The following is a 20,183-nucleotide window of genomic DNA, read 5'->3' as shown; positions in this document are numbered from 1 at the left end:
AGAATTGTAAAGAGCAATAGTAACATAGAAAAAATTTCGAGGCAATACTGGGAAGGTAAGTTAGCAGCTTCTAGCTTACTATAATTATATGTTGTGGACTGCTCTGCCTGGTTCTAGGAATTGTAACTCTACCCCCTGTGGCTAAGAAGGAGTCAGTGACCTCTGGAATGCCAGCGGCAGGAGACAAAGCTTATCTCTGGTAGCAAATGCTGCCTCAGTTTCTTCCCTGCCCCCAAAGCATGATCGGAAGTCCTTGTAGAGTAAGACCCCTCAGAGGAGGGGCAACCTAGGCCAGACATGACCACTTGGGAGGCCATCATGGAAGGACTTGGGGAGACTGTGACAAAGAGGGAGCAATGGACTCTTGTGCCCTGCCCCTGGCTTTGACATAGCCCGAGTCCCCATGTCCTCTGGGAGAAGCACTTCCTGGCTCTAATCCCCTTAAGCCTGAACACCTGATGGGGAGAGGTGCAGCTCCTTGCCTTGCTAGAGGGTGTCCTGGGGAAAAATCTGGCATCACAAAGACTTCGTGATAAACCTGTGAAATCTGCTCTGCTAAGAGTGCTTTCATTCATATGTTAAGGGTTAGAGCAGGAAACCCTAAAACTCTGTTCCTGACAGACTTGGACTCATACTAAGCCCTCAGATTTCTTTGAAATGTTATCTGCTGTTTGATCCTTGCTGCCCTGTATTCCTATTAGGACAACCTAATAAAAGTCCTCGGAGGAAGGGGCTCAAAGCCTTTCCCCCCTGAGGAACTGGCCACTGTTCAAGGCCTTTTTCCTCTGGGAAAATGGCCACTTCTCTTCTCCAAGCAGATCACATCATATCTCTGTCATGATTACTCTCATCCATGGCAACTGGGGGGACTTGAGAGGAAAGTCACCCCTATAATTATATGGGAAGGGAAGGGAAGGGAAGGGAAGGGAAAACAATTGGAAAAACAATATTTTGGGTTGTGCCTTTCAACTTGAATGTCCATAAAAATTCAGGGGAAAATTGTAGATACAAAAGCCTAATAAACATTAAATAATAATTGGCCAATTTTACTCCAACTGTTATGTCTTCTAGCTTTTTATACCTTTTATAATGAGCATGTATGATTAATTACATTGTGTTGGGCTACCCAGGAGAGAATTCTAAGATAAATATTTGTGAACAGAAAATTTATTGGGGAAAATATCCATTAAAGACTGTTTCTTTTCATTTTGCTCTTGAACATAACTATAATAGCAAATTTAAAAAATCCTTGTCTGCTAATTCCAGTATCTGCCTTCACTTTTAAGCATGAGTAACATTTTTTTGTTTTTTTTTTTCTTCTTTTTGTTCAGGAGGGTAGCAGGAAAAAGCAGGTATGTCTAGTGATTTTAAATTACATGCTGGGCATTCTGATGATACATTGCAGATATACTGGATTCTGTTGTGTGTTTGAAGAGTATTAATATGTTTATTTTGCTCAGTTTTAGAAAGCAGTTAAGTTGGCTTCATTCAAGTTCTAAACTCTTTCTCACTTTTGGCTGGCAGCAGTTGAAATTTCTGCTAAGTTATTGTACTAGTTTCTGATGGCCACTATGATAAATTATTCCCATACACAACAAAACAAAAACATTTGTTCTTAGTTAAATCAACAAAATGTCTTAAAACGATAAAAATATATTCTTTCACACTTCTGGAATCTAGGGTGTCCACAACAGTATCACTGGGCCAAGAACCAAGGTGTCAGCCTGGCCACCCTATGCCCAGAGGCATTAGGGAGAATTCACACTCCTTCCTTCTTCCAAATTCTGATGGCTCTGGGGATTCTTTGGCATATGGCTGCACTATGTCAATTTTCAAGGCCAGCATCCTCAAATTTCTCTTCATTCTGTCTTCATACCACCTTATGTTCTGCATATAGTAAAATCTCACCCTGCCTCTTTTATAAGAATCCATGTGATTGCATTTAGGACCCAGTGGATAATCTAGCATAATCTCCCCGTATTAAGATCCTTAATCACTTCTGCAAAGACTTTTCCATATAAGGTAACATTCATACATTCAAGAGGATAAGGGGCCATCACTCAGCCTACCTTACTTCTTCTAGCTTTGTCTGGGTTGTTGGAGTATGGGATGCACATAGGTCATTTGGGAGTCACTTTAGGATTTGTGTAGAGTGTATACTCTGACTTCAGAACTCTCTCGTTCTGGATTTCTCCTTTTCAGGATTTCCGTGTCTCATTTTCTTTCTTCTGTCATTATCCAGAAATCTGTCTTCTCCACTCCACAGGCTGAAGCTATCCACCATTTCAAGGACATACTGAAGAAAACAGAATTTTCAGTATTTGTAATTACAGTTAGGAAAGAAGAGAAAGGATATCTTGATTAAGGTTGACAGTGGGAGTCCGTGGTAATATCTGACTGCCTATTCTCCATGAGTAACAGAGACCAAAGCTTCATAACAATTGAGTGTTGGTCTCTCTGTATGAGTTTTAAGAATTTGGAGAACATAGGCTAGGAAGTAAAGACTAACATGCTCTTTTGTTATATTATATATCAAATATTAAAGAGAAAAGTGGACTCTGTTGTAAAATGATAGAGTCTGTATGAAGATAGATTTGCAATATTGGCATGTGCTTTTTCTGCTTTTTTGTCATACAGCAGTCACTCACAACACAGAAGGCATTCTAATCTCTTCTTAATCTCCAAAAAGATTGCAGTAGCTCTGAGTGAGTGAGTGAGTGAGTGAGTAACCAGTGGCCACTGCTGCTGACCATATTTCCAGAATTCAGTGTTTGAAAACTCTTCTTCCTGCCCTGTGGTACTGACAGGGGTGTGTGAGCATGTGTAACGTGTACAGCTCTTTGCATATGTTTCCATTTGGCTCAGTAAACGCTTAGGTCAGTTGGGTGATGTGATCTCTGAGATGCTGCACTGGCCTAATGTGACTCTTTTCAAACCAGTGGGCAGAGCCTTCCTGGTCTTTCTGCTGTATTTAGCTTGAAATCTTTCTTTAGCTTGAAATCTCGATGGGAAAGCACCCTTTTTTTCTTCCCCTTTCTTTGCTATATCAGGCTGTGTTAGCAACTGTTCTCCTGGGGAAATTTGAGGTGAGGAAATTGTGGGTGGGGAAGAGGTAAAAGAAAAAGGAATACAGGCTGTGGAAAGCTGCGCTCTTGCTGAGATTCCTACTGAGCCTACAGTAATTTAGCATTTAATAACAATGTTATCTTCCCTAATAACTGTCTAGGAACCCAAGTCTATCAGAACCTGTTTGAGAGTGACAGCTGTGTCTTATGCTAGGAGTTAGTTAAAATAGCTACTTAATTTAGGTAATGAAGAATTTGGCTATTTTACAGACAGAATGCACCCTGTGAAGGAGATTTTTTTTTATATAGCAGTAAAATAAGACACTTTCTTACCCCTAACTCTACCTGTGATTTTTCTATCATCTTTTCCCACTTAAGAAGTTCCTTGAATCCCACTGCTTCCTGATTTCACCTGGACCAATGTCAAGGATGGCAGATGGGTGCAAAGTTGTTTTGCTTTGTGCCCCTGAAACTAAAAGGCAGGCTTGGGATCACTGAGGTTTGTGTTGGCTTGACCAGACTCAAGATTTAAGCACAAAAGGAATGATGAGCTCATATCAGTAGAAAGGGAACAGACTGGTGGTCAGTCTATTTTGCTACCAAATGAGCTGCCCAAGGCAAGTCCCTTATGCAGTTTGGCCTTAATTTCCTTCCTTTACTCTTTATTTAAAGGTTATTACGCAGGTTTTCCCATTTGAAACACTGTATTTACCGGGAGATATTTGGGAGTCTCTCTGCACTATAGAATAAGCAGTTTAACCTTTTCTCTCCACGAAAAACTGCCATATTGCATTTGGGGGAAAAAATGGGAATTTGAAACAAATAAACAAAACCCTCAGTTTTTTCTCGTGTTTTTTTTTTTTACATAAGCATATGCATTTTTCTATTTTGCTCCATTTTTAATCGAGCTTCTTGCTTCTCTATGGAAGCATTGCCCGTGGTGTTTTTGCCTGTCAAATCTCAGAGCAGATGGTCCTTCGGGGAAGCTCTGGGAAGTGTTGGGTGTCTGCTTATGCCTGGCCTCTCCTTCCCTTTTGGGGTCTCATATGACAAGTTATCAAACCAGCTTCCATCCTCTTGAGGATCCTTGATCCAGTAGCAGCAGGTTTTGGTTCCAAGCACTGCAGAGACCCTTTGCAGCTGGTTTTAGCAGCTACCCGGTCCGCAGCAAACCCTGGTCCTAAGGTGAGAGTGACATCCGATCTGTCCAATCAGAGACGCAAATTTCTCTTGGGTGCCTGCCCCTCTTTCCCGTCCGTGCCAATAACCGCTCTAAAAGGCCGGGCTTCTGCTGTCAAGTAGCTCGGGTGGGCTCAACCGAGACGAGGAGGGGCGCCGGCTGGGAAGATGCGCTCCCAGGTGTTTGCAGCGGAAGTGGGAAACCTGTAGGTGATGGTCCAGCTGTGCCGCGCCAGGACGAGCAGGAGCAGGGAACAGGTAGGAGGCAGGACTTTTCCTTCTTTGCAGAGAGGGTGAAGAATGCGCAATTTCACGCTACTGTTGCTTTCCCCCTTCCCCCAATCCTGCCCCGCCCTCGTCACCCCAAAATCTCAGGAGGTCGTCGCTGCTCTCGTCGTGAAGGGCTGAGGTGCAGGGGGTCTGGTGCTGGGAGGGAGGTGCACAGGATGCTGCAGCCCGGGGTCGCCGGAGGAGCACGGCGGCAGTGCCCGAGAGGCGGGGACTGAGCCCCAGCTGCGTCTCCTCAACTTTCAGGCTTCCGCTCCCACCGCCCGTGATGCGCCCCCGGGGTGCTATGTCGCCCGTCTGGGAAGGGTCTGGGGGAGCAGACGTGTCGGCCCCCAGGAACCCGGGGTCTCCCTCGGTCTGGAAGAGCTTCTCCTGCTCCCAACGCTTGTCCGCACCTTTCGTTCTCCCTCTCCTACCTTGCGTCTAGACTCTAGCACATCCCAGGGAAAACTGGGAATGACTGCCCGGAGGGGAAGAAGGGACTTCTCCCTCTGCTAAAAGCCGGCTCCCTTCAACAGGGTGTGCAGCAGCGGGGGGTAGGGGGGCGGATACCCCGCACTTCGACGGGTATGTTCGGATTAATTATGCCTCTATGGAGACGACAGGGGCCCTTCTCCCATCTCTGCGGCAGTCTGAGCCAGGGGAGAGACAGCGAAGGCTTTGCCTCTTGTCTCCTGACGTTGTCTCTTGGGAACCACCTTCTCGTGTAGTTTCTAAAAGATGAGTTTATCCACGGGGATTCCCAGAGAGTCAAGTAATTGTGCCCTGGTGGGTTCGCAGCGACGAGGCGGCCTCCCTGGGTGACCGCATCTGGGAAGTAGGTGTTGGCCCAGTGCCGGTTCCTGCCGGAGTCAGACTGCTGGAAGCAGTAGGCAGAAATGCAGAGAAATTATACGCTGCTGTATCACTTTCAGGGGTTGATGACACCCTGCTTTGAAAACTGCTGAAAATTGGGGTGATAGGAGAGGGAGAGTAGAAAGCTGCAACCTTTTCTCATTTATTCATGCCAAATCCAGCATGGGCATCTGTACGTGTGCTTGTGTGTGCGCATCTCCAAGGTGGAGCTATATATAGCTCCTGCACACCCAGCCAGCCCCGTTTGCCTGCTGCTGAGCAGGCTGCCTTGGCCTTCTGAAGCAATCTGGAGGCACTGAGTGGGAGGGGCAAAAGGGAATCAAATTCTTCATTGGGGGAAAAGCCAGAGAAGATTAGCTCAGACTGAGGAAATCCTGCAGGAAATAGTGTTTCTGTAATGCACTTAAAGATCAATAATTCCAAATATTATTTTGAATACATCCTTGGAGTGCTATTTGATATGCATCTATGTTCCTGCATTTTTTCAGCTTCATGGTGTGCCTAGGAACCTTACTGGCTTGAGATGTAACACACCTATGAAGTAAATACATATCATAGCTGGGATATCTTATGAAACTCACTAGAGCATAATGGTTGGCTTATGCCTGTACCTTGGTTGTTTGGTAGTAAATTTGGGGGTGTGGAAACTTATAGCTAGCAGCATTTGGGGATCTGGGGGGAAATTTCCGGACGCATCCTCTTCACAGGATGTAGAACTAAGGGACCCTTAGAACCTTTGGAGTAGTTTTGGTATATTTCTTTGTATCAGTTTTACTGTGGACCTGACACTTAAACTTGTGCTGCTGTTTCGTATCATATCTATTTGTACTGCATGGACTTTCTTGTATAGATGTATGTGCATTTATTCTTCCCAATGCCTGGACTTATTTAATTCTGATAATAGCATTTCCATTTTCTTAGATGAGAAAAGGAAAATGTAAAGGACACAAGTAATTTGCTTAAAGTCTTCAAAAATCCGCTCTTTCAACCCCGATGTTCCAATGACCTACTGGGAATTATACATGTACATAGTACTTTCCCCTCAAATAGAATAGTTCAGCTTCCCATGTTTTTTGATCCTGGTAACAAAATCTCAAGATTGACACCAGTGATAATATAGGCCACTATTATTCAGTGATTCAGACACAGTTGTATTTGTTGCTTAACCCTTATTGTAGTCTGATTTGTCCTTTTAATCAGACAGGAAATAAGTTGGAGGAAAAGACTGTTATCATTGAACACAGTCCTAGGTGGGCTGAGAGGTTCTTATTGAGAAGCATCAATGCAAGGAATTGTTTAGATGGATGCAGCAATGACTTGGGCGTGATGTGTTGGCTGATGGAAGGCTATGTGTGGGAACTACTTTTGGAAGCTGCCTTTGTCTTCATTATTCCTTTCATAAGGAGTAATGGATGACATGAGTGTTTCTATATCCTTCCACAAAATGGTTCAATTTTCCAGTATGGGTTATGACTTTGTACAGGTTATTCTGTATTTTCCCTTATATCTTGTGCCCTTTGAGACTAATAGGACACCAAGATGAAAGATAGAAAACTCAGATTTCTTTAGGAAAAATATTCCATGTAATTGCCTTTTAAATAATCAGCAATGTCCATTCATTTCCATCTTCCATTCTCATGCATTTTTACATGTAAATTGGCCATGTTCTGTATTACACCACAGACCCTATCCTCTCTAAGTCATCTTTAAGCTCTACTTCATTGTGTCAAATGTTTGTATTTTATTGCTATATTGATTTTTCTTCCCTTATGATATGCTATTTTCCATATTGTTTATCTTCTTAAAATGTTACTTGTTACCACAATGATCGGATGTCATCATTTTCTCCTGCTTTTTCTAAGGCTTCTTTCTTTGTGCCCCCTCCTTTCTCTTCCTGTTTCTAGCTTTCTGACAAATTCCCCCAAATTGGTAATGATTTATTTTATTGGAAATAAAGTTCTCCATTTACATTTCTGCTTCTAATCTCTTCTTCATTAGCCATTTCCAAATGCTATCCTAGTGGCTAAGAGCACAGGCTTTGGAAGGAAACCTATACGTGTAACTATTTATGTATTATTATGCAGATAAGTGAATGTCAGTAAGTGAACTGGGGATTGCAATAACAGTTACCTCAGTTTCTGTGTATTCATTTCCATCGTAAGTGAGAGAATGCATATAACACATTTAAAATAGGGCTTGGCCCATAGAAATGACTTACCAATAACAGCTTCAAGTAGTAAAAGTACTGTTTACAGCGACAATGATGTACATAGTGAAAACAAATTTTTGCTTGTTCCCCATCAATAGCCATCACCCTTAAACTGGTTTTTAGCAAAAGTTTGTGATTAGTTATCTTTAGGCCTTTTTTCCCCCTTGACTGCCATGTACCCACTAACTCAGTAACTTCAGTACCTAAGTTCTTCAGTTTTACTCACAATTTATATCTTTCTCTGATTTCCCAATACCAGTTTCATCTGTCATTCATTTCCTCCCTGGATTTGTGCAGTAGGCAATTTATCAAATGAATAAATCCCTCTGCTTTGATCTAAGGTCTTGCACATTACTATTGGTGTAATGTATTTTTAATTTATTTTATTAATTGTACTCTGCTTTGAAACTTTCATTGTGTTTCACTTCCTATCTTAAAAAGTACTGTCTTTGGAGCAAGAATACTTGGGTCTGAATTCTAAGAATCAGGCTTAGCAATCGTGTGCCCTGGAAAATATAGCTACTGAATGGGACATTTCACTATGGTCGTATGAATGCCCTATTTTGTAAAATTGTGTCCAGAAGTATATCCTTTTACTATTACTTTTAAAATAACATTTTCATGATTATAAGGAAATGCAGAATCATTCAGGAAAAATTTGAAATAAAAGAAAATTGTATGCAGAGAGATCCACTCTTATCCTCTCAGGTTTATTTTTATAACTATGCATTGATATTTAAAATTTACCAATTTGGAATTAGAATCAATATTTATTTTTGAATTTAGCCTTTATCCCACTTGACATCATAACACAAACATTAATTTCATTTAATATTCTCAATAATCATATTTTTATGGCTGCCAAATATTCTTTTATATAGAGCCTTTAGATTGTTTCTGGTTTTTCACACTTCTGAAAATGAACATAAATATAGTTTAATCTTTGTAGTTCTGACGATTTCTTTACAATAACTTCTTAGATGTCAAATATATAAATATATTCAGACACCTAATGCTTATGATAAATTGCCCCATCAAAAACTTTATACACAAGTTGAAACTCAGTATAAACCAATATGGCAATATTCTTATTAGCACTTGGTGTTGTCATTACAAAATGTGACTATTTTTATAGTAAAAAATGTATTTAGTTATTCTTTTAAGTTGTGCCTCTATAATTTTGGATGCTTTCAAGAAATGTGTTTATAATAGGCTCTTCATATTTTTTAATTTGTGAATTTCATTTGACTATGACTTTATTGGGGTGTTCATGTTTTCTTTGTTTAATACAAAATCTATATATTGTGAACATTTTCCTCATCCTTTTTTTTGCCTTTTGTATTTTATGTTTTGAACATACAGAAATTTGAATTTTTATTGTAGTCTAACCTATATGTTTGCAGTAGTATCTCTCATTGCTTTAAAGCTCAGAAAACTTTCTCTTACCTGATAATTAACTGACTGTAGAACATACATATGAAGATACTATTGTTGAACTTCTTGCCTTCTTTGAAGTGGGGTTTGGTTTATGTATATCATGTATATAAGTATGTCTCTGTGTGATGAAATGGCTGCTGAGGACATAGAAAAATGCATTCTCAGTCTATTAAAATCCCATTATTATTTAGGCAGCTCTCCCAGGAAGTGAATAGTACCTTAATTCTTTCTGAGCTATCACTGTCCATTTCAAAAGTGCCACAGGGCAAAATGTACTATGGGAGGCATTAATGCCCAGGTTACTCAGCCAAGGCAGGCACATTGTTTGCACAATTATCTGAATGACTCAGGCACTAAATCTGCTTTTGCCAGGATTATCCAGATGGTCCTTAATACACTAGATAATTGCTCACCCCTTACTTGATTTTTTTGATGTACACCTGACCATGCTATTGCTTTTCCTGCACTGTTTTGTTACTGTTCTCTACATGCTAGGTTAGTTGCATGTTTCTTTTATAAGAGGCAATTTCCCTGGTGTTAAAAGCACACAAGAGTTATGTAGAACTTTGGATGAAACCCTGTTTAGCCGGTTACAATGTGTGTGATTTGGGGTAAGTTATTTAATCTCTGTATGTCTGTTTCCTGTGTAGAAAAGATGATATTCAAAGTTCATTGTGTAAAGGGTTTTCAGGAACATGTTTAAAGGATACATGGACAAAACCAAAAGAGGGTAGGATCAAGGATGAGAAGTGGGGATGGCTGGGGTCTCGGGAATTGGTGGGAGGAAAATGGAGGCAACTATTCTTGAGCAACAGTAAAAAATGTGGAGAAAACCCCCAAAGTTCAGAGTTCCTACTTTAATCTCCCTCTTTGTAGTCTTTTTTTCAAACATATTTTTCATACCATAAACGCAGTTATCCTTCTGAAACCAATCTCACCAGATTCTTCCTCTGCTGGAAAATCTTTTGATATCCCCCTTTTAATAAGTTGTCTGAAGTCCTTTGCATTGCACCTCAAGTCCTTTATTACATGGTTCCTCTTTACTTCTTTAAATCTGTTTTCTCATTGTCCCAATCTCTTCCATCTCCGGTCTCTCACAATGCCAGTCACACTGAACTGTTCACACTTCTTTTAATGCATCACGTTTTTTCCCTCCCCCAACCCAAACTTTACTCTTTCCTTATAGGCTAGTCTTTGCTAAAATTAACCTCCTTGTCTGCCTTGAAATTGACTGCTAAGGTTTTCAAGGCTCAGCTCAGCTGTTACCTTCTCTGGGGGACTTCCTTAAACTCACAGGCTGAGTTTTGGGCACTTATCAGTGCTTCCATAAGGACCTGTGGATACCTCAGCTACAGCCCTTACTATAGTGTAACCAATTGTTTACTTGTCTATTACCTATACTCATAAACCCCTGAGGATAGTGGCCATGCCTTATTCCTTTCTGTGTTGAATGAAGGACTGACATATAGTTGATGCTCAATTAATGTTTTCTGAAGAAATGTATAACAGAAAGTTAAGATGAAACTTATTTAAAGATTTCAACAAATTAAGGATTTATACCTCTACCCTGGGATGAATGAATGAATGAATGAATGAATGAAAACTAGAAGCTGTGTCAACCTTCACAATTTTTCAGGGATTAGCTTCCTGGTTTTATTGATTTATACAACAAAATAGAAAAAGGAGAGTCCTCTAGTTCACTGTTGGTGGGATTGCAGACTGGTACAACCATTATGGAAAACAGTATGGAATTTTCTAAGAAAACTAAAATTGGTCCTGCCTTTTGACCCAGCAATTCCACTGCTGGGATTGTATCCTAAGAACCCTAAAACACCAATCCCAAAGAACATATGCACCCCAATCTTCAAAACGGCACAATTTACAATAGCCAAGAGTTGGAAGCAACCTAGGTGCTCGTCAGTAAATGAATGAATCAAAAAATTATGGTACATATACACAATGGAATTCTATGCAGCAGAAAGAAAGAAGGAGCTCCTACCTTTTGCAACAGAATGGATGTAACTGGAAAGCATTATGCTGAGTGAAATAAGGCAGGCGGTGAAAGACAAATACCATATGATCTCACCTTCAACAGGAAGCTAAACAACAAAACAAACAAGCAAGCAAAATATAATCAAAGACACTGAAATAGAGAACAGGGGGACAGTGACCAGAGGGGAGAGGGGAGGGAATTTCAGGGAAAATAGGGGAGGGATTTAGAGGAAGAAATATAAAGGACACATGGACAACAACTAAGAAGGGTGGAAATGGGAGGGGGGGAACATGGGGGGGTGGGTTGGGATGGGAGTAATAGACAGAAAACTGTACTTGAAAAATAATTAAATAAATTTAAAAAGAGAGAGACAAATAATAAGCAGAAGAAGAAAAAAAGAAAAAAGAGTCTTTTAATATGCGATTTTATAAAGAAAAATCATACTTATGACACTGCGGAATTCCCAAATCTTAAATCAGTGGGAAAGTCTTTTATATGATTCTGTTTTAGAAGGAAGAAGAAATATACAGTTACATGGATAATATAAATATATTATATTTAAATTAAGCAGTGGTGGAGCTAAATATTGGCAAAATTTATACCCCTTCTCTTTATTTAATAAAAAGGTCTTTCATGATGTGATGTCCAGTAGTTTATAATTGTGATTACATGCATAAACTCATTTGATCCTTCACAACAATTCTGAAAGATTGAAATACATGATTAGGTACACTTAACAGTTAAAGAAACAAGCTCAGAGAGGTAAGTCATTTGCCTAAGATCATATAAGAGTGGCTTGGCATGAAACAAATAGTTGCATGTTTGGTCTGTTGTGTTTAGCCAAAACATTTGAGATCCTGGCCATCTGCCACCATTTTTTTCCAGCCAAAGATACTGGTGTGGATATTAACAATCCATCGAGAGTCCTGAGCAATCCAGTGAGAATACACTGTAACAATACCTATTTATAGTTTTCACTCGGGTTTTTAATGATCTGAGAAGAAACCCATTGACTACAGTTTGGGGTTTAAACCTATTTTAAAATCTTTTACTTATTTACTTGACTGGTTAGTTAGACTATACACACACACCCATATTACACCCTTTTTTTTAAACTTCAAAGTGTATTTCTTTTTATTTTTGGTGACAATTACAATGTTCTTTTCTGATATTTTAAAACTAGACTATTAAAATACTTTTTCTAGATACTCTGAATTAAGTAGACAGTGTTCAACTTTTCAGTTTGGCTTAGCTTCTATGCAATCTTAGAGAATCAGATGAATTAAATATGTTTTTCAAAAATACTGAAATTGTTGAAAAGAAATTTATGAAAAATAGTTGGCTACTTACCTAGAGCAGTGATGTAGCCTAGTTTGAAAGTTGAAAATTCTGAGGTATAGGCTGATTTTCTTATTTGATTTGTGCAAATGATTTCTTCTCTATAAATGTGTTGTGTGCATTATCCCATAACTAACCAAATGTAGTGAAGTGGATTTTATTTATTGTTACCATTTGAAAAATTAGAAAAATTAGAGAAATTAAAAAGTTAATAATTAGAGAAGATGGAATTCACATTCAGGTTATCTGACTCCTGAGCCTAAGTTAATAAACATTGGGTCATTCTGCCTCTTGTGATATCTGTTTTTAGTATTTTGTGAGTTACTATTTACATTTTCTCTGTTTTAGTTGATCAGTATTTATCCTTAGACTCCTAAATACACTTAGTATAAAAACAAGAGATTAAATTATGTAAACATATATCTTTTATTGATATCTCAGAATCAAAATGGTCTTTCACTTCAATGATTTACACGGGCAGTTTCACAAACACAAATGAAGCAATTACAATGTGCCATTTGAAAATATATTACTTTAATTTTGAACTAAATATCAGAAGTTTTTATGTCTTTCTGCCTTAATTTTGCTTCCGAGCATCACAAACCATAAACAGCAATTCTATCCTAAGACATCTAATCTGAGAGTGCTTAATTGTCATGGTTACTGAAAATACAGATTTGCTAGATATATCAGGCAAGATTGCTGAGGATATTATAAAAAAAATTTATGTATTTTTGAGACTCACATTAATATAATAGACTATTATATTACATAAAATTTTTTATTACATATTATTTTATTCATTAAAGCAATATACTTTTAATGAAAGTCTTGTAAAATGCATGCTGGATTGATGTACTACATTTTTCTTTTGGTTTGCTTACATTATTTTAGAGAGATAACTTTTGGTACTAAAATTAACTCAATACTTCTAAAATAAGGTATTTTAAAATTCTGATTTATGCACAATTGAATGGTGATGAAACTAAGATGTTTACTTTCAATAAAGTATTGTATTGCTTTTTAAAAAATCTTTTTGAGTAAGAATAACAGAAATACAGTAAAACTCACAGAAAAGGGTCAGCTCAATGAATTATAACAAAGAATTTACACTCATAAAATTAAAACTCACTTCAGGATAAAGAACCTTGCCAACACCTGAAATTTCCTCTTCCAAATTTTCCCAATTACTACCACCTTGCTGGTCTGCAAATGTAGCCACTATTCTGACACTAAAACTTCATAGAACAGTTTTGGCCATTTTGAAATTTATATAAATGGAATTATAGAGTATGTACCTTTTGGCATCGGGTTTCTTTCTCAAACTTTTTGGTGAGATATACAAGGTGGGGAAAAAAGTAGGTTTACAGTTGTAAGTATGCAAAACGCAGAGTTTATTCTTGTATTATGATTTATAATTATTGTATTATTTTCCATACAGACAATTGCAAACCTACTTATACCACACCCTGTGTTCATGTTTTTGCTTGTAACAATGAATTTGCATGTAAAATGTAGCTAATTTTTATTGCTCTATAGAGTTTTATTGTATGACTATTTCAAAATGTACACATCTGTTCTACTTGCTGGACATCTGGGATGTTTCCAGTTTTGTTTTATTACTAATAATTCTCTTATGAGCATTCATGACTGTATATTTCCCTTATAGCCCAGGTATGTGTATGCATTTTTTGTAAAGATGTAACTAAGATTAAAATTGCAGCATCATAGGCTATTGCTTAGCCGAAATTCCTAGTTTTTTCAAAGTGGTTGAGACAATTTCCCATTCAACCAGCAGTGTGTGAAGTTCCAAGTTGTTCCATAGCTGTGCCAACACTTCCACCAATCACCACCTTTCAAATTGAAACATGCTCACCTTTTATTGAAGATTTAAGACAAGCCTTAATGTTTACTAGAGTAGGTCCTTTAGTTTAGCTATGTTTTTGAGTTCTTGAATAAGAGCTCAAATAAATTGGCTCTTCCAGTTTGCAGGATGATGCTCAGCCCATTGAGCTACACCAGTCAGGGACGATAAATTGGCTCTTTGCCTTTCAGTATAACTTTTAAAGTCACTTTGTTTGTTTTTATAAATTCTTGTTGGAATTTGATAAAGATGGCATTAATCTACCAGTCAATTTGAGGATAATTGAGATGGTAAAAATGAGTTTTTCAATTTATGATTGCCTATATATCACTTTATATCTTTTAATTTTTTTCTAAATGATTAAAGTTTTCAGTGTGAAAACCTTGAACAACTTTTGTTAGATTTATTCCTAGGCTTTTGACTTTTTGTGCTATAAGTAAGTACTATAATTTCTAAATTTTATTTTATAATTTTGTCCGTAGTAAATACAAATAGAGTTGAACTTGTATGTTGATCTTTTTAAACTTGCAAAACAAACTTATCAATGTTAATAATTTATTTGTTGATTTTTTAAATTTGTAGATACTCAGTTATCAAGAACAATGAGTTTATTTCTCCTTAGCCATTTCTTACAACTTCTTAGAGTCTTGCCTTGTTGCCCTGGCTTAGATCCTCAGTGTAATGTGTCACAGAAGTGATAATTGACATCTGATTCTCATTTCTGATTATCATAAGATATCACCATTAAGTATTAGTTTTTTATAGCTAATATTTATCAAACTAAAAAAGTTTCTTCCTATTTTGGTTTAAAATTTTTAATTTTTAAATGTTTAAATCTAATTTATTGATTTTGAGAGAGAGACAGAGAGATTTTTTGTGCTTATTTTAAAAAATTCTTTTCTATTCCACTTATTTTTGAATTCATTGGTTGATTCTTGTATGTGCCCTGACTGGGATTGAGCCTGTACCTTCGGTGTATCAGGTCAGTGCTTCTGCCAACCAAGCTACCTGGCCAGGACTACTGAATGTTATTTATTTCATTTTTTTTGTTTGCCCTTTTTTATTATTCAATTACAGTTGTCCTCATTTTTTAAATTTAAAATAAAAAAAAATAAATTTATTGACATGGCCATCTGATGTTCTCTTGTATTAGGTTAATGCAGTGAATTATATTGATTGGTTTTCAAGAAGCCAGAATTCTTGGAATAAGTTTAACATGTATGTACTAGGTATAAATTATCCATCATGTACATTACTGGATTCAGTTTGATAATGTTTTACATAGACTTTGTTTCAGTTCTATTTTTCAATCTTTTGGTCAGCTTTTGGTGTAAAGCTTGTGTTGGATGGACTCATAACAGGAGTTGGAATACACTCATTCTTCCCCTCTGTTTAATAGTAAGAGTCGGTGTATGATTCATATTCCTTCTTTTTAAAACGTTTTGCAGAGACCACTGGTGAAGCCAGGGCCCTGGAGTTTTTGTGTATCATAGCACTTTAAGTTAAAAGCGTATTTCTTTTATAAGTTCATTTATATTTTCTAATTGTTATTTTACTTATTTTTGGTAAGTTATCTTTTTCTGGGAATTTGGTTCATCTAAATTTTTAAATATATTTGACATTGTCTCTAAAAATAATTACATATCATCATATTAATAGCCATAAAATCTTAATGATGACCTTTTTGTTTAAATATACCCACGGAGCTGACAATTGTTGACAAGGTGTATATATATTTAAAATATTTTATGCATAAAAATAGTTTTAAGTATATTATTATTACTACTTTCAAAATAGCATTATATCATATGCAATGTTCTCTCACTTCTGTTTTTATCCTTGGCAACCATTATTTCCACGCATTATAGAGTAACACATTCTTTTTAGCATTTGCATAATATCCCTTTGCATAGAACATAATTTATGTACCATCTTTGGGTTATTTTCACAGTTTTTTTAAAAAATAGTGCAACAAGAACATTATTCTACATGTGATTTTGTACATTCCCAGGAATATTTATTTAAGATGCATTTCTAAAGTGAAATTGCTAGCAAAAAGGTACATCTCCACAGATTATCAATATTTCCTAATTGTCCTTCAAAGAGATTTTATTAGTTTATAATCCTACTAGATGAATCAGAGTATTTGCTTTTGTATATCTTTCCCAGTACTAAGTAGTATCAGTCTTTCAAACCCATTTAGAAGATTTTGTCTTTCCAATAAAACTATTACTAAAGAAATAATATAAATGAAACATACTTGTCTACTGATGACACCATAAAACCCAACATTTGGTATTTTCCTGTATTGTTTTATTTTATATGTACAGTATTTCAATTTTATTGAGATCGTAAAACATTTTAGTTAAAATGGACCCTAAGTTGTTTATTAATAAATTTCAAGTGATAAAAACCTCTTGCTTCCATTGCTTTTTATGTTAGTATCAGAGACTTTGGTATTATGTATAATTATGTTTGCTGGTACAGGAAACATTGTAATACTAGCTGTTCAACAGGCACAGATTTAAGTATATGTTCTGAGACTCAGTAGATGTGTGTTCCTGGGGGAAAATATTCAACTCCTATTATTCTCATTGACTTCACTTTCTAAACTTGGGGAAATAGATGAGAAAGTAAGTGTGGCGATGGCTGGGTGGCTCAGGTGGGTGGAGTGTCATCCTGTACACCACCAGAAGGTTGGGGGTCTATCCCTAGGGCACACACCTAGGCTGTGGTTTGATCCCTGACCCAGTGGTGTATGGGAAGCAATGTTTCTTGTTTCTCTCTCACATTCATGTTTCTTTCTCTCTCTTTCTCCCTTCCTCTCTCCCTAAAATCAATTAACCTAGTTTTACCAAGTTTGCTGTATAGTCTGTCATCTGATTGTTTTTCAGATTTAATTTAGGTGCTTATGCTAGTTAGACAGGTGCCTCTTCTAACTTACTTGCATATTGGTGACCTCCTTAAAGGTACTTGTTTGTGAGTTTCCAGATATGAACAAAAGCCTGTCTCTCATAACTAATCTACCAAGTTGGCTCTTTGGCTAAACATAGAAAGAAATAATGTAAATACTTTCTTTTCTTCATTTACTGTATTGAATATATAGTATTTGTAGGTGGAGAGAAAGAGAGAGAGACAGAGAGGCAGACAGACATAGAGGTAGAGGGGGAGAGAGGGAGCATGTGCAGAAGCACAGGTCTGCTGTGTTATTGGCATTGTATCGGGACCTCATGAGATCGTAATAATGAAAAAGCCAGACTCTTCCCTGCCTCTAGGAGGCTTCTAATCTAAGTGGAAAGAATAGATGAAAAATAACCCCAAACTATGTAATGAATGCCTTAATGCAAGGAGAGTCCACATGTTAGGTGAATGTTCTTTGCCAAAGATATTTAGGAGCATATGAATGGCTTCAATCATTGAAATAAATCTAATATAGGATAGAGTATAAATTATAAAGTGGAAAGACATGTGGCTGAAGAGGAGCAAAGACCAGATCAAGAAAGCTCTTTTAAGGTGTTAAAGGGTTTGCATTTTATCCTGGAGCAATGCTTCCAAGTAAGGCAGTGATTTAATTATATTTCTTAAAATGACTTAGGAGGACTTAATAAAAGATATTAGGTATGAAAAAGCTTTGTAATTTAAATGTTAAGAAAATGAACTCTAGATTTGAAACAGCATATGCACATAATTCTTGATTAGAAATCTTGCTACAAAATTGGCAGGCCTCTACTCTCCAAGCCATCTCTTTTAATAAGCTCTAATATAATTTTGTTTTTGACTTCATTTTGCTATTAGCTTGTTATAAAAACTCCCTGTGAGTAATTAAGGAAAGAAAATTAAATAAATGTACTGAGTCATATATTTTCATTTTAATCATTTTCACTGCTTCTCTGAGAGCCAGATTTCTGCTAAGACATACATATCTTTTTTTAACTTTTTAATTTTAATGTTTAATTTTTTATACTTTTTTGTGTTGAATTTATTGGGTGGCATTGGCTTATAAAGTGTATAGGTTTCAGGTGTACAGTTCTATTATACATCATCTGTATATTGTGTTGTGTGTTCACTGCTCCAAGTCAAATCTCCTTCTATCACCATTTACATCTTTTTAAAAGCCACAGAAATTTACAGATGTCCTAGATTTAGGATTCTATCCCCTGCTATGGCTGAGAATACCTGCTTATTTTTATACACACATATGGTTTTGTGTTTGTATACAATCATATTTGTAACAGGAGTATGTATGAAGGAGTCATTTACAACATGACTAAGTCACTCAAACAAAGATGGCCAGTGGTACTGGGATATTAAGAGATCCTGCAAACAGAAGGATTGTATAAAATACTCTTCCTTGGAGCTTCCTGTGTCTGCCGTCACCAGACTGATAATTATTTCTTTACTTATTTTTACTGTGGTAAAGTTACTAGTTTTAAAGAGGAAAAATTGTCAACACCACTATCCAAAGTGATTTTATTAGGCAAAGTAAAATGTGCTCAACAAATCACATCTTAGTATATAAAAGAACACTTGCAATAAAAATTCCCACTTTGTTATATTCTCCTGAAATTATGCATTAAGGAGTCACAAAAAATAACTGATATGTAGTGAGTGGCATGATATCTTCTTTGTTTCTTCACTTTCTCCTTGAAACGCCATCATTGTTCAGGGAAGTATTGTGCTGAGGTATATAGATGATGCTAGTTATTTCTTGAATGTCCAAAAATTTGTCCTTTTCAAATCTAATTATTGCCCATTAGATTTATCAGAGAATTAAAATTAAAGTCAGCCTTTCCCCAAGAAGAGTTTCTTTCACCAAGAGAATATTTTCCTTCACACTTGCTTGCAATATCCTTTGACTTGAAACTACCATTTGAATCTTGACTCATAATTTCTGCTTCATTATTGCCATGACCCACGGCTCAGCTTGCTTATGCTTATCTCTTCATGTGTCCTGAATATGTCTGAGCTGGGCACGTGCTGTGGATAATGGGTAGTGATGGAGAACGGCTTCCTTGATACCAGGTCACAGCCTTCTTCAATATTTCTTTACTAATGGACTCTTAGGCAGAATTCTAAGTAAAAGCAATACCTATTTTTGTAAGAATCCGTGATGCTTTAATGAGATAGAAAGTTTTGCTTGTGTCTGCATTGTATATCTGGCAGGCATCTTCCAAATTTGTGCTTTGCCACCCTCTTCAGGAAGTTTCCCCTGGCCTGACTTTTCCCTGTCTCGTGTGTGTCCCCAATGGACTCCTTTACAATCTTCTGCACAACCCCCTCATTATCCTACTTATATATGTCTGCCTTTCTTTTCTATATGGTAAATGTCTTAACATTTTTATAAATCTTCAGTGCCTAGAACACTGCCTCACACTTAGGGGTAGTCAATACTTCACATATATTTTTTGCAATAAGCAAAATATTTTGAAAAGGTTCTTCTGTAATAATTGTCCGTATTCTGAGGATGCCAGGAGGAAACCGTGAACTTAGTAGATGCACACACTGCTTTCTCCACGTTTCTGGGTACAGTTACAACCTTACTACTGTTCTACACCTGAGGTACTACAGGGCAGTGGGTCTCTGATGTTATAATTCATAGGAATCGCCTGGGATTATTTGTTAAAAACGAGTACTTCTGACCTCCATCATCACAGATTCTGGTTCCGTAGGTCTTGAATATGATCCAGAAATCTGCAATTCTAACAGCATCTTTTTTGCCCCTCAGACTACATTTAGAAAGAAACAGGGGATAAAGAAAGAAATGTTTCTGCATTATCCAGATCCTCCCCTTCTCTGAAGCCCTTAATTTAAAGCTTAAAACTTCTTGTAAAAGATTCTCAGATCATTTACAATAACACTGGTTAATTTCTTACAGTATTTTGTTTTTCAAACAGATCAACTAAGATTCATGGCAAATTACCTGCAAAGCACGGACCTTAATCATATGGAAGCTTT

At 37.0% G+C, this 20,183-nt stretch overlaps 1 protein-coding gene across 2 annotated transcripts in view; it reads left to right on the top strand.

Annotated features, from left to right (window-relative positions):
• The first annotated feature begins 4,345 nt into the window (after positions 1-4,345).
• The window catches only part of CNTN1 (contactin 1), a 309,382-nt gene continuing 293,544 nt past the window's right edge, over positions 4,346-20,183 (top strand). For both annotated transcript variants that reach the window (XM_037058153.1, XM_037058155.1), the window contains exon 1: positions 4,346-4,502. The gene's annotated coding sequence lies outside the window, so the exon portion shown is untranslated. The remainder of the gene's footprint in view (positions 4,503-20,183) is intronic.

The sequence above is a fragment of the Sturnira hondurensis genome, unplaced genomic scaffold (assembly GCF_014824575.4).
Source record: "Sturnira hondurensis isolate 20B ecotype Veracruz unplaced genomic scaffold, ASM1482457v3 Scaffold0009935, whole genome shotgun sequence".
NCBI lineage: Eukaryota > Metazoa > Chordata > Mammalia > Chiroptera > Phyllostomidae > Sturnira > Sturnira hondurensis.
The sequence above is the reverse complement of the archived record's forward strand: the minus strand, read 5'-3'. Positions and strand labels throughout refer to the sequence as shown.